General features: G+C 35.2%; 1 long non-coding RNA gene across 4 annotated transcripts in view; it reads left to right on the plus strand.

Annotated features, from left to right (window-relative positions):
- Positions 1 to 632: 632 nt before the first annotated feature.
- LOC136843583 (uncharacterized) overlaps positions 633 to 17,119 on the plus strand; it is a 17,579-nt gene continuing 1,092 nt past the window's right edge. The window contains exons 1-5 of one of the 4 annotated variants that reach the window (XR_010856498.1): positions 633 to 745; positions 3,426 to 3,516; positions 4,333 to 4,843; positions 5,526 to 5,670; positions 8,378 to 17,119. The exon at positions 8,378 to 17,119 is cut by the window's right edge and continues 1,092 nt beyond it. This is a non-coding gene — a long non-coding RNA (uncharacterized lncRNA). Of the gene's footprint in view, positions 812 to 838; positions 964 to 3,425; positions 4,844 to 5,525; positions 5,671 to 8,377 lie in introns of those variants that run through there. The other 3 variants (XR_010855208.1, XR_010855851.1, XR_010857122.1) reach the window with 3 other exon arrangements.

Consider the following 17,119-nt stretch of genomic DNA (forward strand, 5'->3'; position numbering starts at 1 on the left):
AATAATAAAAAAAAAACTGCTGTCAAGACTGTTTGATATCAACAAACTTATCGGAACCTGGCTTTTAACAAGTAAGGCTGAAACGTTCACGAGGCAACATTTGGCAGCAGAAACCCGTTCGCTTTGACAGTGTAGTATATGCCCGAACCATTTTTCTGTTTATTTTATAATTCTGATTGCGCATAATATAGAATGGTTCTTCTGTATTGAGATGTGTCCTTCACTTTTACTAATATATAGGTCTCTAGAAATGTATATGTACGTTTAATTATATGTTAATTATATGTAATTATATGTTTATGCTCGTACTTAACATTATGTGTATTTACATGTGTCTATGCTGAGAGATGTACGTGTTCGGTATATGGCTGAAATTACGTATTTTTTTTTTATTTTTAGCCTAGCCGAAGACCCATTTATTTACTTATTTCGAAGATATATCTCTTGAAGTAAAAAAAAATAATTTCCCACATATCTCTGACCTTGAGGAACCTTAAGTTTTGTTCAGCGTTAGTCTAATAGTTCAAATATCCCAAGCAAAAATAGGGCACTACCATATTTTAGCCGTGACTTAACAAGCGCTTGAAGGAACTGTACAGTTTCTTAAGAATCCTTGTTCGTTTTTCGGCTGGCTGGCACCAGGTTACGGCAGTCTACTGCTGTTCCTGGCGCGAGGAAGACTGTCGATTTGAGTGACTTTCCTGGAGTTCTTTGTTCATTTCATCGGCTTTTATGGCTAACGAAGGTATTTACCGTTAATATCCTATTGGAGGAGTGAGAGAGTGTCCGTTTCAGATCCTGAAATGGAAAGGTGAACGAAGATATTTGCCGTTTTTTCATACTGAATGAGTAAGCGAGTGTCCATTTCAGATCCTGAATTGGAAAGGTGAACGAAGATATTTGCCGTTTTTTTTCATACTGAATGAGTGAGCGAGTGTCAATTTCAGATCCTGAAATGGAAAGGTGAGCGAAGATATTTGCCGTTTTTTTTTTTTTTTTTTTTTTTTTTTCATACTGGATGCGTGAGCGAGTGTCCATTTCAGGTCCTGAAATGGAAAGGTGAACGAAGATATTTCCCGCTTATTTCATACTGAATGGGTGAGCGAGTGTCCATTTCAGATCCTGAAATGTTAGGTTGATGTTTACTAAACATCTTGTCATAGTTTTTGGTGTAATCGACTTCTAAAGGTGGTAAGTCATTCTATGGATACTCTTTGCCTAATCAGTGATAGATATTAGTTAACGCAACCTTCCCACACGATATATATTATTCAGTGTTTGTGAGCCTAGATCAGTTTTGTAAGATTTCAGTCCTTCGTTGAAAGCGGAGTGAGACTTGACACGTATAATGTATGCTGCAATTTCATTTGAAGTATATGCCACCGTTTTAACTTTCAGGTTCAGCGGTTATAAATTTTTTAAGACCTCTGTCAGTTTTGTTTTCGATAAAGTGTAAGACAGTGGCATTTGTAAAACTGTGAATGTGTTGACTCTATATTTGTAATTACGTGTACTTTAGTAAGGAATAAGTAAGTACTTATTTAAAACAAAACTAATGCAGCTAATCGTGAGTTACGTGCAAATTTGTAACGTGCGTAGACCGTGGTACCTGTGAAATTAAATGCGTTCTCGTTATACAGTTGGTTCCAAAATGGGCGTATTAGAATTTTAATCTCAATATGGAGTTGGTTTTTTAGAAATGGCTTTCGGTATGCGTAAATTGAACGATGTAAAAATGTTTTCAGGTAGTTTTGAACGAATGCTTGCAAACTTGACCAGCCGATATCAAGGCAGATCTGCAATTAACAATTAGCGTTATTATTGTGCTGATATCTGTAGCTTAAATATAGAGGGTAAATTGTGTAGCCTACATGTGAAAAATACTAAACCAGATTTTTTTTTTTCATTCCTGTGGTAATTTCTTAAATTCTGAAACAGAAAAATCCTTTGGGATCTTGTGTCAAGGTTCAGAAAGGTATTTTAGACCACCTGTCGTAACCTTGCGTTTAGGGTTTGGTAAATGAAGGTAATTTGCATAAATGGAATTCGCTGTCTGTGGTGGTGTCGAATAAATATTATTATTATTATTATTATTATTATTATTATTATTATTATTATTATTATTATTATTATTATTATTATTATTATTATTATTATTCAGAAGATGAACCCTATCCATGTGGAACAATCCCACCACAGGGGCCACTGACTTATTGAAAAAGGAAAAACAAATTAAAATTAATAAATAGGTAAAAATCCGGGTGCCGACCCTCATTTGTGTAACAAGCATTCTAGATAGAGAACTGTCTTCTTTTCGTGACTGTTTCAAACTGCAGCTTGGGTAAACTGTCAATACTAGTTTCCAGTCGGTAATTATTCTTAAATACAATTCTTAGTATTCCTTAATAAAGCGTTTAAGGGAAAATGTCGAATTTCAATATGAATGTTTAAAAGGTTGACAGTAAATGTGTAAGTGAACGTTTCAAGAAACATGTTAAAGGTGTATTTGGTCAGAAGGGGGGTGAGGTGGATTTTGGGGTGAAATATATGATGGTAGAATTTTAGTTTATATTAGTTAAAATCTTTTACCAGAATGGTCTTCTTTTGGGAACTGGATTTGTTGTACTTAGCTAGTGGATTAGGCTGTTTCTGGACGGTACAGGATGCCTTCAACGAATCCATGAGCCTGATTGCAGAAGAGTGCCTCTAAATTTAACTTGTCAAAATTATACTGTATATACGTACATACATACAGACGTATGCGTGTATACATATGTATATATGTGTATTCGATATATATATACACATTTACATATATGTACGTGTATATATGTATGTGTATGTATATATATTATATATATACTGTATATATATACACATACCTATGTACATACTTGATTTCTTTTCATTACGTTAAATAATTGCGATGAAAACTGATAAATCTTGACATTTATGATACTAAAAAGGTATTTTAAAAGTATTTAATGAAGGAAAGGCACTGCCTACCATTCTGTTAGAATTCGTCAGTCGTATGTAGATTCTGAACTATCAGAGAAAGCCAAGATCGTGTTGTATATCTGAAAAAACGTAACGGAATAAAAATTGTCTGTTGTGATGGACATAACTGAAGGCTTTTTTTTAATGTTTCGGATGTTTCGTCCACCTGTAAGATGTCATAAAGAGAGAAGTTTATAACCAGGGCTGGGATGAATGTGAATAATAGCTCAGTTTTGTTTACTGCTATCTAACAAACTACAGTCTTTCATTTTCAGTGAACCAGAGATGTGTCTTGAGGAAATATATAGCAAAGTACCCCATCTCTACATGTAGACCTATTCAGGTGTAATTATTTGTATCAAACTTTTCTTTCCTAATACGTGACTAATGTCATTCATTTTTTTTTTTTTTTGTTTGTTTGTTTACAGACAGTTCTTCGATTCAAGGCCTACGGTAGTTTCAGTGCGAGTCGTTTCAATACACCCATAAAGAAAATTCGATACAGTCAAATGTAGTTGGGTAAGTAGGTCAATTATCAAGTTACCTGCTCACTAATAGAAGGGGGAGTGAATGTTGAAGGTACTTTTCTTTGTTAAAAGCAAAGCAATTGCGATATCTTTTCTTGGCAATGTACTGCTTTGAAATATTCATCGCTAAAGCAACATTAAGAGTCTTATATCGTACTTTTAATTTAATAGTTAATTAGAACCGGGAAATCAGTGTCATTTAATTATAACAGGAGCTTAGATTCGTGCAATCAGTACGTTAAGCTATAAGCCATCAGTGCATCTCACGCGGTGGACCGTAAGCATTAGGCTACTTTTGGGTTCTTAACACCCTTCGGCTCCTAGCTGCAACCCATTTTATTCCCTTTACTGTACCCCCGCCCATATTCTCTTTCTTCCACCCTCACCTGACGATGGTTTCATAGTGCAAGTGCGAGGTTTTCCTCCTGTTACACCTTTGATTAAACCTCCTTTACTTTCACTTTACCTTTCAGTGCCAAATGACCTCATGGGTCCTAGCACTTGCCCTTTTGCCTAAGCTTTATATTTCAGTTCCAACGTCAGGCTAACATCTTGTCAGTATATATTGAATTAAGAGCACAATATTGAACAGTTAACAATTGAGTTGCGAGAGTTGTAAAGCCCACTCGATATTTGCATTATGTAAAATCTTCATTCTACTTCTAATAGATAATGTTGATGCGTTGAAATTGTCTTGAGAATATAAAGCAACTTTAGTGTTGTGAATTGTGTGGAAACGAACAGGGCTGTATTAAATTTACTTTGTTGATTTATCGAAATGACTTCATTTGCATCGAAACTGCTTCAGTTTGCATCGAAACTGCTTCAGTTTACATCGAAACTGCTTCAGTTTACATCGAAAGGGCTTCAGTTTAAATTGAAAGGGCTTCAGTTTGCATCGAAACTGCTTCAGTCTGCATCTAAAATCTTCAGTTTGCATCGACACCGCTTCAGTTTGCATTGAAATAGTTTGTTTGCGTCGACACTGCTTCAGTTTTGCATCGAAATGGCTTCCGTTTGCATCGAAATGGCTTCCGTTTGCATCGAAATAGCTTTAGTTTGCATCGAAACTGCTTCAGTCTGCATCGAAACTGCTTCAGTCTGCCTCTAATTTTTCAAGCACAGGACACCAGACTATCTTGTAAGTTGGCCGAGAAACTTAGGAGATTCGAAAATTACAAGAGGAGTAGTAGTTTATCAAGAAAACTATTTCCAAAAGCTGGCGAGAGGACCCTTCTCATAAACCAATTGAGGGCTAACTGGAGAGCCTCCCAAAAACCAATGCAAGAGGAAAGGAATGTGACAAATGGTTATCAAAGGTGAGTATTGAAGCATTTGGTGGTATAAATTGTTTTTCATCTTTTTAGGAGACCACTAGTAGTGAGTAACACCTTTAGATTATTCCTTATTTTACGAATTTAAATGAAAAAGTAGCGGCATGGAGAGCTTTATTATACCCTGATTGGTAGGACCATCAAGAATCAGAGATGGTATTTGCAGTACAGTAAAAAAAATATTCGAGTTCGTCATATATCTGAGTGAAAACAACTGGAAGTCGAGTTTAAAGGAGATTTCATTGGGGTTATGGACTGTTCAAAGAGTATGAAATAATAATATAGTGACAGCTATACTGTAATGGATAGTAATTTCGTCTATAAAGTGTATGGCTATTCCCCAACTCTCGATTAAAGAGAACTCAGACATATAAATCCATGAAAGTACAAGTAATCGAAATGGCACAGCTAGTCTTAAAAAGCTGGATTAATTAGCTTTATTTAGTAAACTACGAACTTTAGACAAGAATGACTTTAGGTACTTGACACTGATTGCTATAAAAAAAATAAATTTAAGGGAAATCAACAGGGTAGTGATAATGTCATTTGAAAATTGAGAGCTTTAGATATAATAAGATAAAAGTTACAAGGATTTTAGTACCTTTTAGATGGCAGGCAGTGGCTTGAACGGACATCAACAGAATCTGATTAGACATTTTCCTTTTAGGCTGAGCAGACTAGGAGATAGCAAGTACTACAAACAGAAGTGCAAACCAAGGCTTGTTTATCATCTGGATCAGTCAGTACCACAAACAGAAGTGTTGCTTGAGTAAACCAAGTCCTGTTATCATCTGGATTCACGGCTAGTAAAGGTAAGGCCTTGACAAACTAGAACTGTTGTACTGATTTGGTGTAAATGAGAGGCCTTTTGAGGCCTTGAAAACACTAGAACTTATGTACTGATGTGATGTAAATGAGAGGCCTTTTAAGGCCTTGGTAACACTAGAACTTTTGTACTGATTTGGTGTAAATGTGAGGCCTTTTAAGGCCTTGATAACACTAGAACTTTTGTACTGATTTGGTGTAAATGAGAGGCCTTTTAAGGCTTTGATAACACTAGCACTTTTGTACAGATTTGGTGCAAATGTGAGTCCTTTTAAGGCCTTGACAACATTGGAACATATGTACTAATTTGGTGTAAATGTGAGGGCTTTTAAGGCCATGATAACATTGGAACATATGTGCTGATTTGTTGTAAATGAGAGGCCTTTTAAGGCCTTGATAACACTAGAACTTTTGTACTGAGTTGGTGTAAATGTATGGTCTTTTAAGGCCTTGATAACACAAGAATAGTTGTACTCATTTGGTGTAAATGTGAGGCCTTTGAAAAACCATATTTGAATGAGTATTTGAAGTTAAATCTTGGGCAGTTTGTAGAGCGCCTCTGTTCTCTGTGAGCACCAGGTAAAAATAGTAAACTGATTGTTTTGAACAACAGGCCAACCATGATAGTCAGTTAGAGGTTTTGAGAAGTACATGAAACATGATAGTGTGTTCTATTCTGTAGTAACTTATAAGGATAGCGTATTTTAATACAATTATTTTCAAAAGTACAATATCAAGAAATAATTCATTTGAAGAGAATTTACTTACCTATATAAATCGTGGAGAGTAATGTTAATGGAAAAATTGTAACAGTGAAGTACATATTGTAAAAGGAAGAAATTTCTACTTGAAGGTCCCAGGGAAGTTTGGTCATGCTTTGTAGAGTAGAATGTGGTCTTGAAAACTAAGAATGTTAAGTAAACTGGTACTGTGACAATATTTAAGATATTTGTCTTGTAGTTTTCTTATTTGATTCTTATTTGATTTGGTTAGTGAGTGGTACCATTCTGTAAGTGCATATAGTATTCCTAATGCAGTGCACTAAAATTCTGATATAGAACTGCTGTTTGGCCTGGGGAATTTAAATGTTGAAGGAATAATTTCAAGGTATATCATTAACAACTGAGTAAAATTTCATTTCAGTGGACAAAAACCCATTTTAGCACTAATGCATCCTAAATAGATGTTCACAGTAGTACGAAACCTGAGCACAAACTGTCCACGAAACAGTATACCTTGTAATTCATCATAACCAAGTGTGTAATATGCGGGGCTATGTGCCAACTATAATGTATGTAATAAGTGAATAAAGTTAATGTACGGCATAGCTTCTTAGATTCTGATTGACTATTTTGACTGTTTAAATTCCATTGGGGGAAAACAGGCCTATACAGTATAAGAATACTAACTAGCTCAACATATAGGCGGCTCATTTTTCTAGATGGGGAGAAATTTGGATACTATTTTCAGACTTAAAATGATAAATTTTAGGGAAAGTAATGGGTGAACCGAGCTACTCTAGAGTCTAGGATAAAGCAAAACTATAGAAGCTATGTCATGACCCGGAAATGTCAACTGGACCGAATTTACATGGTTGGAGTAACTGAAGTCAATGTTTGGATATGAAAGCTCACAGATTGTTTACAGAGAACCCAACTGTCCCTCTTAGTTATAGAGACCTGTGTATAAGAAGCTTGATGCCTGGTTATAGGTAATGGTGTCCATATTTTTCTACTTTACAAGCAAGAAAACCTCGATTTTCAATTATGACATTAGCTAATATCTCGTTTTTTCATGTGGTCTACATCCTTGAACTTCTTTAATGGAGTAGTCTACGAATTATGAAGAAAATAATACAAAGAACTTTGTAGTACTGTAATAAAGGTAGGTGTTGAATGACCATGCAATGTGACATATTTTATGGAATTTATAACTGAATTAGATATAGTTGTACAGATGGTTACAAATTTACAGTCTTAGAGGTAGATTTTGCAGAAATTCAAGGTAAAGCAGTTAAAAGTTTTGGGTTGGGACGAATGACAGAATGAAATTGTGACATAGTGTGTCAGTGCATTCTTCACGTTCTGTAAGACTAGTTTAGTTTATCCACCATTTTTCCAATAGTTATGGGTTAGTTCCAGTGTATAATATATATTACATGGTTTTGTTTTGGACAATTACAGTATGATAAGTAGATTTCTTTTCTGAAACTGTGCCTGGAGGATTTTTAAGATAGGTTAAAGAGGGATGGGACATTCTTGGTTACCAAAAAATATCTCCAAACTATGTGCAATTGTTGAATGGTCATGGTCAACAACCAGACCAAAGTAGTAATAACAGCAGCAACAACAACAATAATAATAATAAATTCAATCAAATGCAAATATAATTTTCATTTTGCTAATCTGAATTGACGTAAAAGATACTGCTAGTTTTCAGTAAAATTTACTTTGCTGTCAAAACTTTGACATGAAATAAACATTTACTGCAACTGTTAGCAAATAAAGTTCAGTGATATGTCCCTTATTCAACAGTGGAGATGGTACCTTGTCATTGTGAGCCCCCATGAATAATAGGGGCCCAGGTACAGGAAGCCTGGGGTCCGGCTGTAGTTAAGTACTTGAGTTTAATTCCTTGTAAGCAAATGCATTTCGAAGTTTACGTGAGATGATAAATTTGTACTCCTTTTTACAGAAGTTCTACATTTGGCAAGTGGAATATTAGAAATCCGAAGGAATATTACAAGATTCTACTAAAAGAAGCATTCTTCAGTACCTTTTTTTTTTACTAAACTTTATAAATGCTCAATTTAATCATTATTTTAATGGTAGTGAACGGTCAGTTAGCTATCTTGCTGTTAGATAGTTAAATATGGTTCAGGATACACAGTTTCTACTTTATTTCTCTTCAACTTAGTGGCAGCTATGTATGGTTTAGGATGGACAAAGTTCAATTAAATTTCTTACGTGTTTATATTGAAAGACAGTTCAGAACATTTGTCCAAGTGTCCTATATGTTTAATAGCAGCCTTCATGTGAATTAGGACACATTAGGAAACAGTTTATCTAAATATCCTATTAGTTTAAATCGGTCATGTGGATTAGAACACATTAGGAAAGAGTTTATCAGAGTATCCTTTCACTTTATATCAGCCAGCTTGTGGCTCAATATGTTTCTGATTCATAAACCCATTCAGTCTAATATCAGTCACAAGAGAATACTGTTTGGATCAGGTACTGTACATTTTTCATCATAAAATTCTCAGGAGAATATCAGCTGCTAGGCAGTTCGGGATGAATATTAAGTGTAATGTTCTGATGTCAGGTAATCCAGTATGTCTAAATATTACAGCAATGCCATGATATCAGGTGTTTGGCAGTCTCACAGCCCAAGCCACATTTTTCCTTAATTTTTATTTGGTTAGGTTAATCATAGGTAATTCTAATTAACTTTGAGAGTTCATACTAGCTGTTAACTAGTACAATACTTACAAAGAACAAGCTCACCGATGTTTTATAGAAATCTCTTTGTGGTTTTTAGGGATGATTTAGGGACGTAGAACCTATGAAGCTTTGCCCACATAGAACAGATGAAATATGACAAAATTCCAGTTGATTACTAACAGTTTTTCTGTGTATATAGCTTATAAATACCGTCAAACTAGTTCTATATGGTAGGGACGTAGTTATATCCGGTAGGGACTTAGTTATATCTTCCTTTTCAACCCTCGAAGCCTATATCATAGTTTGTTGTAGTATGTACTAGTGTCTAGGTCTTGAAGGGTTGGTTTGATATAAAAGAGATATCTGACATGTGTACAATCCAGGATAGGAAATATTCAGGATATAGTTAATTAAATTTTACCCAGATTTGACAAACAAAGTTATCTCAGTTTTAAAGTGTTTAAATGATAGGCTATTGAATTTGTACAAATGTTGCCATGAAAATAATGCATCTTGCTAAACATTAAACATAAACTGATTAAAAATTAGTACTGTAATTACTGCAGAGAGTCTTAAGAAGAGCATTATTTTCATGGCATATATCAAGACACTGTTGGCATTTGAAGGTCCCAAATTGTCAGTAATATCTTAAGGGTCATCGTTGGCATTTGAAGGTTCCATATTATGTGTAATATCTTAAAGGGGCACTGTTGGCATTTGTTGGTTCTAAATTGTGAGTAATACCTCAAGGGGCACGGTTGGCATGTGTTGGTTCCAAACTGTTGGTAATATCTTAAGGGGACTTTGGTATTGTTGATACCGAAACTCACATTGAAGGTTGGGATTTTAGGCACTTAAACCCAAAATCCAAGGGTGCTTAGTTTTCTGTTGTTAACAAGTGCTGCTTAAGAGGTTTATAGTATTGTAGAAAATGGTGATCTTGGCATATGAACTACCAAGACAACTCAAGATTAAAAGAGTAAGTTGAAGGGAAGGTTGGTATCAATAAGGGTATTTCAGGTAGAATCATTAAGCTAACTCAGTGAAGAGAAAGGTCCACACTTGTTAATGTTGTATTGGCAAGTATATTTTCTAGCAGGACTGAAATCCTTTTAAGTATTAACCAGTCATCTATTATTATTAAGCTGTTTCACTAGACAGCCAAGTAATACCTAGCTCTTTCTGGCTAGCACAGTTGGTAACGTGTTGGCCTCATTACCTCGGGGACCAGCGTTTGCTCCCCGTCAAGGAGCTGATAGTGAGATGGTCTACCGGATGATTACTGCCATGAGTGACAACAAGGTGGTGGGTGGGGTTAACTTTATGGTTCTCACGAAGATGTTAATTGTCTATGAAAGGAGGAAAGTTAGGTTAAGATTTAGCCAAGGAAAATAGGCGACGAAATGTGACAAGACTTAAACGGAACTGATTAGAAGTAAAAGTGAAGTTATTTAGTTGTTGTTGGATTATATGAAGCCATATAAGTAGTTATGTAGTTATGATTATAGTCATAGTTATAAAAAGGTGAAATTTTAATGGTTTTGCCTTGGCTTATGAACAGTTATTTCAGTAAATGTTTGTAGTTATGTTTTGTGATGGAAATATTCGAGATGTTTTTGGTTTTATAAACGAAAATGAACTTTAAACATAATATTCTATAAGTTAGGATTTATAGGTTTCGTAAATTTAGGATCTCTTGATGCTACAGTGTCTTGACATATAGGAAATTACTTATTTATATTTTTTAGGTTTAAGGTGTAATTCATAATTTTTCACTCTTGTATCAAAATGTTTCTTACAATTCCCATTTAAATTTAGTAACGTTATCAATTGCAATTAGCTCTAAACTTAAAATGTAACTTGATTAGACATTGGGAAAAGTCCGTGTATAAATTGTACATTTTTGTTGTACAGGGACTTCTGTGTTTCTATTTTTCTGCTCAGTTCTCATAAAGTCTCTTAGCCATCACTTTGCCAAAGGTATTGTTAATTTGTCCGTGGCACGACTTTAGAGGGCCTTAATTATTGTTGAAAACTTGCAGATTTTTGGAATTGTAATAATTCTTTCCAGTGTTGTTTGCTACAGAAAGGGGAACGAAATATTTTTGTAAATTAATATGTATGATTTAGAAATTTCTCTCTCTCTCTCTCTCTCTCTCTCTCTCTCTCTCTCTCTCTCTCTCTCTCTCTCTCTCTCTCTCTCTCTGCACATCACTGTATCTTAACGAAATTTCAGTGTTTGCTGAAGAGACCCTGTACATTTTACATATACTCTGAAGCTTCCTCTAATGCATTATTAAAACAGTCCTGATCAGTTTGTTTTGCTGACGTTTTGACATGCTTCTTGAAATCCACTGCTGAATGAAGCCTTCCTTTCCACTGTACACGCTTTGCAGTTCAATACACGCTAGACACTTTTCTTTAGGTGTCTTGAATAACTAGATAACTAGATACAACCTGTTTACTATTGGGATGCTTTTGCTGTTTCGTCTTAATGCTCTGAATATCTTCAATCTTACCTTCAACCTTAAGAATCTCATTCGTGGCTGTTCTTTTCTGTTTAGTTGGGTGATGATCACAGATACTTAGAACTTTTGTCAAGGAGTAAAACTGGGGTAAAACCTTGGGTGTTAGGTTATTTGCGTTCAACAAATTCTGAAATGAATTCTCAATTTTGCTTCGTAAATTTTAAGCACTAAATGTTGAATGCCACGATCCAAATTGCGAGTTTTATCTCCTCTCAGTTTTTGACAAGGGACAAGTGAGACCTAGAGCAGTGTCTTTAAACATAATCTATAAGCCTGAGCAGCTTAAAGAAATCTGTCTGAATTACTGTAGTTGAAGTACAGAAGCCCTTATGTATATACATTGTGTAGATAGAAAACTGGAAAAATTGTAGATAGAAATCTGGAAATATTCAAAATAAAGGACTCCTTGGAGTCGGCATTGCAGTGCCCCGTGGAGGGAGTGGCCGCTCGGCAGGAGGTAACCAATCTGTTATCAGTTTCGAGGCCGGTCAGAGAGCCGTTTTTCTAAGCTGACAGCTGATTGGCGAGATGGGAAAAGCATTTGATGTACTTCCCTTATATGCTTTCCAGATGTACTCCAGTACTGCTGAAGAGTGGTAGACGCTTTCAAATATTGTAAGAAAGCCGTATGTACAGGGAGTCGAAGCGGGGTTGGGGGATAAGGTTACCCCTGAGACTAGCCTTAGTTTTACGTTCATCTCACGACTGTATTTGTACTTAAGGAAATGCTTGATTGTCCTATGATCTGGCATAGTGAGACTGAATTTTGTACGGATATGTAATGGTCAAGAAACACCCATTTCATTTTTTCTATGGATAACGTGTCAGGAAATCTACGATGTTTAGACATTTCGACATTCTGTTTGTGGTTTTTCTTGAGATGTCACACAAGACTTTCTCTTACGTTATGTTACGGAAAAATGTCTTGTATCTAATCTGGTAGAAAACCGAGAAACATTATACAAAAGACAACCGATTATTGATTTGTGTATTTTCGAATGTGTCAGACATTCTGCCATTGGCTTTGCAGCTGGCAGAATTCGTCCCTTAGAGTCTGTGGATCAATTTACTTCTAAATATTTGTGGATAGGGTCATTTGCTCTTGTCTTCAGAGATATTTGTATATATGACTGAGTTACTTCCATTATGGATAACTGACTTAAATTACTTTGTATGGCTGGATGCTAAAATATTCTATATCATGACTTCAAGTGCGAATTCTCACTCGGGGAAATTTTTATTCTGAATTGCCATATTTCACTTACGAGTTAATGATTAGATTTCGTTGTTTAAAATACTCTTTCTTGATCAATTAGATGTAAATTTGGCGATGCAATATGGAAAATTTTAACTTGTAAAACATCATTTATCAAGATTAGAAAATTTCATTTTCTTGGTCAGAATTTGTAATTTTTTTTATGGTGGTGGATTTCATTGACTGTATAGTATAACAAGTTAGTTTTTCTAAAGTACTTGACATGACAATGTCCCACAAGATTATTTTGAAGTATGCAGAGTCATTTATATCCTGCCAGATGTCTTAAAAGATCTTGAAGTAAGTCTTTACCAAATGATTAGGAAAGTAAAATGTTATCCTTTGGCCAAGTCTATGACAATGCTTTTAATTCTGTTTCGGACACATGCCGTCGTTCCAAAAGGGGGTACCAGCTTGGGGCCCAAACACTTTCTCGTCTTGGGCTCACATTCCGTTCGTGTACTTGAAATAAACGGGGATAAATACCGCAAGGGGCTTTTTAGAAGTGTGTGAGAAACTTGCAAGTTCATTACATAGACAATAATTAGGTGAAATGGGTGTGTGTTAAATAGGAGCAATTTTTATATCTTTGGCCTGAAACTGACAAACTAGGATTTTTGACAATGTATCATAATGTGGCCTTTAATATATTTATTGTTAAGGTTGTAGTATTGGTTATTATACTTTCACCAAATACCTTACCTAAAGGCATGCTGGGATTTTGAGGCTGTGTGAGGTCATATCAAGACTTCACTTAATGCAAAACATGAATTTTAGGACGATTTTCTTGTCATTCATTGGGATGAGGAAGTTGCCCTCGTCTTGGTTAACCTTTTCAACGGAAGGCTTACTATTATTATGAAAATATACCACAGAAAAGCTTGATAAGATTTAGATGAATTAGAGCCTGTGGAGATGCTAGTTACCATTTCTTACAGAAGTTACAGAACACTTTGTCAATTTATGATAGTTCATTGACTTCAGGTGTTCACATGCTTCCTCTGAAGGTTTGTAAACAATGGAATCATTGTACTGGTTCACTGAGCTGTGTGTTGGCTCTTAGAATTGGAGAAGCATGCCCCTGGTGTGAGGTGCTTTAGTAGAGGTGGTACTGCTTTGGTGAAATATGTAATAAGAGATTTGATTTTGTTGCTCTGTGGATATTCCAGTATATAACTGGTGGTAGCCTTTTAATTGCTCCAAAATAGTCTTGGCAGGCTTTTACTTAGTCATGGTACCTTGAGAAGTGATAATAGGTGTGATTTTGTTGCTCTGTGGATATTTAAGTGTATAACTGGCGTAGCCTTTTAATTACTCCAAAATAGTCTTGGTAGGCCTTAACTAAGTCATTGTTCCTTGAGAAGGCACTAGACTGTGAATTGTTTTAACAGTTAATGTGCCTGATCCTTGTTTTTACACTATCCAGTTTACCTTAATGGATGTCATGGATTTGTGTAGAGGCGTTTATGGTTTAGATCTTCAGGAGTTTTATAACTGAGGTCGACGTTTTCAATGTTTGTAATCAAGGACTAAATACGTCTATTTTTATGATACTTTAGAATACAAGCTGTTGTTTCATGATGGTAGAGTTTTGTGAAAGAGAAACTAAGGGTTGAAGTTTGTTGTTTAGAGGATATTAATAGGAAGTTTGGTTTTCGTAAATATTAATGATAAGAGGTTGTGATAAACGTGGTGTTAGGTTATGATAGTAAATTTTGGTGCAAAGGAAAGTTTAACACTCCAAGGTTTGTAATAGTTAAAGGCAGATCATTAAGGAATAGTCAGATTCCTAAAGGGTTCTTCCGTAACGGTCTACTGTACTTCTTAACTAAAAAAGTTTGGTTTTTGTTGGGCATTCAGGAAGTGTTTGTTTGTGATTATCTGGTATTCAGCTGTTGCTTGTTGACAGTGGGTATGATATTCGGATGTCAGGTGGTGACAGAGGATTTGGCACAAAACGATTTCTAGAAGACAGTGGGTCTGGTATTCAGCAATTTGCTGGTGACATCGAAATTTAGTAATCAGAAATCAGTTAGTGACAGTTGGTTATAATATATATAAAGTATTTTGAGAGTGGATTTCATTGTTAAGAAATGAATTCGTGACAGTGAAGTATCGAATTCAGTGTGAATGATAGACCTTAACAGCTGAGCTTACTGTTGTGTCATAGTTAGCGATATCTGTTTGAGATAGTCTGTGTACGTTTCTTTACAGTAAAAAGGGCTCCGTGAATTTTTTATGATCATTTGGGATTGTCTTGTTAGTGCACGATGACTGAATTCAGGATTTCATTATTATTAACATCTGAGTATCTGATACAAAGTTTAAAAGCAGTGGATATGTTGGCTGGGGTTTGAAACAAGTCCAGGATTCAGAAAGAAATTGGTTCAAGTTCATTCAGGAAGTCTTTGTTTTTGCTAGATTTTGGTTTAGAAAGTCTGTTAGGCTCTGATGGTGTTGGTTTTAGAAAGACTGTTAGTCTGTGATGATTAAACATTTCTCTGTCGGAGGTTTTTGGGAAATTTCTTTTGATATTTTGTATTCAAGAAGTTTGTTGTGACACGCTTGCTTTTAGGACGTTGTTCTTGTGTGCTACTTTCACTTTTAGAAAGTCTATTAATCAGTGAAACTTAATCTGAGAAAGTTTTATTCTTCATGATAGCTATTGCTTACAGAATTTCTCTTTTTTGTATATATTTTTGCATTCAGGAGGTTTCTTGGTTTGTGGTACTTTTGGTCTTAGAATGTACACTAGTTTTTGTGTATTCTACCTAAGGTGATTTGGTAGTTTGTGACATATTTTTATTTACGATGTTTGTGTGTTCCTTTCACTTTCATGTAGTCTGTTAGTTAGTCTGAGGTTGTTTTGCCCTCAGGAAGTTTGTCAACTTGATGATTTTGTCTTCACGAAGTCGGTTAGCTTTGGTTTCGGGAATTTTACTGGTAGTCTTTTAGGTACTGTTCTTGCTAGAAACTGTTAGTTTTTTGTAACTTTCATCTGGCCTTTGAAGTCTTGTTGGTCTGCCTTTAATTTTTAGGTAGAAAATCTGTTATTTTGGATATTTTAACTAAAAATTCTCTTCGTTTGCAATGTTTTTCTGGCTGTAAAGTGTATTACTTCGTGATTCCTTTGGGTAAAAACTCTGTTAGATATATTTTTGGCTGTGACGCCAATTCTTTTGTGTATAGGAATTCTGTTGGCCTGTGATTTTTCTGCTAAGAATTCCTTTAGTTTGGGAGAAGTATTGATTAGGATGTCCATTAATCTGGGAATCTCTCAGAGGATTCACGAGTTCCAAGTTAAAATTCTTCATTTCTCGTGAGTTTTATGCTCAAGATTTGCCTAAAAAGTGTTTCAGTTCGAAATATTTCTTTTTTTTTTTGCCTGGAAAGTTTGCATGTTTAGGAGAGGTTTTTAATATGTATCTCCGGAAGATGTTTTTGCAGGAAGGGTGTTGTAAATTCAGTGGAGGTTTTTACCTAAAAAGTGTTTGTTTGGGGAGAGGTTTTTGCCCAGAAGATATGTTGGTTGGAAGTGTTCTTGCTTTTTTTTTCCATTGACAGGTTTTTGCCTGGAAATTGGGTCACTTCGGAGGAGTTTTTTTTTTTTTTTTTTTTTTTTTTACCTAGAAAGTGTCTGAACTTATTTGTACCAGTTCGAGAGTTAGTTGCATAGAAAGTATATTAGTTCAGACAAAGTATTAGTTTGTGAACTCGAGCTACAAAGTTTGTGGGTTTACGAGCTTTCTGCCCTCAAAAATGTCATTTTACGAGTTCTTTGTATATGAGGTCTTTTTTTTTTTTTAGCATTTTCCCCTGGGAAACATTTGTTTGTTGTCCTGAAGCTTATTAGTTTGGTTAAATTTTATTGTATCAAATAGTATTAGTTTTTTTTAAGTAATTTTCGTCAGTTTTTTTTTACCTAGTGTTATTTTTTTTTCCTAGGTAGAGTCGGTTAGACTGAGATCTTTGCCAACAAAGTGTGTCAATTGGAGAGGGAGTTTTTAACACAGAAGGTGTCAGCTATGTACTGTAGAGTTTTTAACACAGGTGGTGTCAGCTATGCGGAGTTTTTAGCCCAGTAAGTGTCAGTTAAGAGAGTTTTTAGCCCAGAAAGTGTCTTTTTAGCCCAGGCAGTGTCAGTTATGGAGAGTTTTTAGGCCATAAAGTGTCAATTATGAAAAGTTTTTAACCGAGAAAATGTAAATTA

The sequence above is a fragment of the Macrobrachium rosenbergii genome, chromosome 1 (assembly GCF_040412425.1).
Source record: "Macrobrachium rosenbergii isolate ZJJX-2024 chromosome 1, ASM4041242v1, whole genome shotgun sequence".
In the NCBI taxonomy this organism is placed as follows: Eukaryota; Metazoa; Arthropoda; class Malacostraca; order Decapoda; family Palaemonidae; genus Macrobrachium; species Macrobrachium rosenbergii.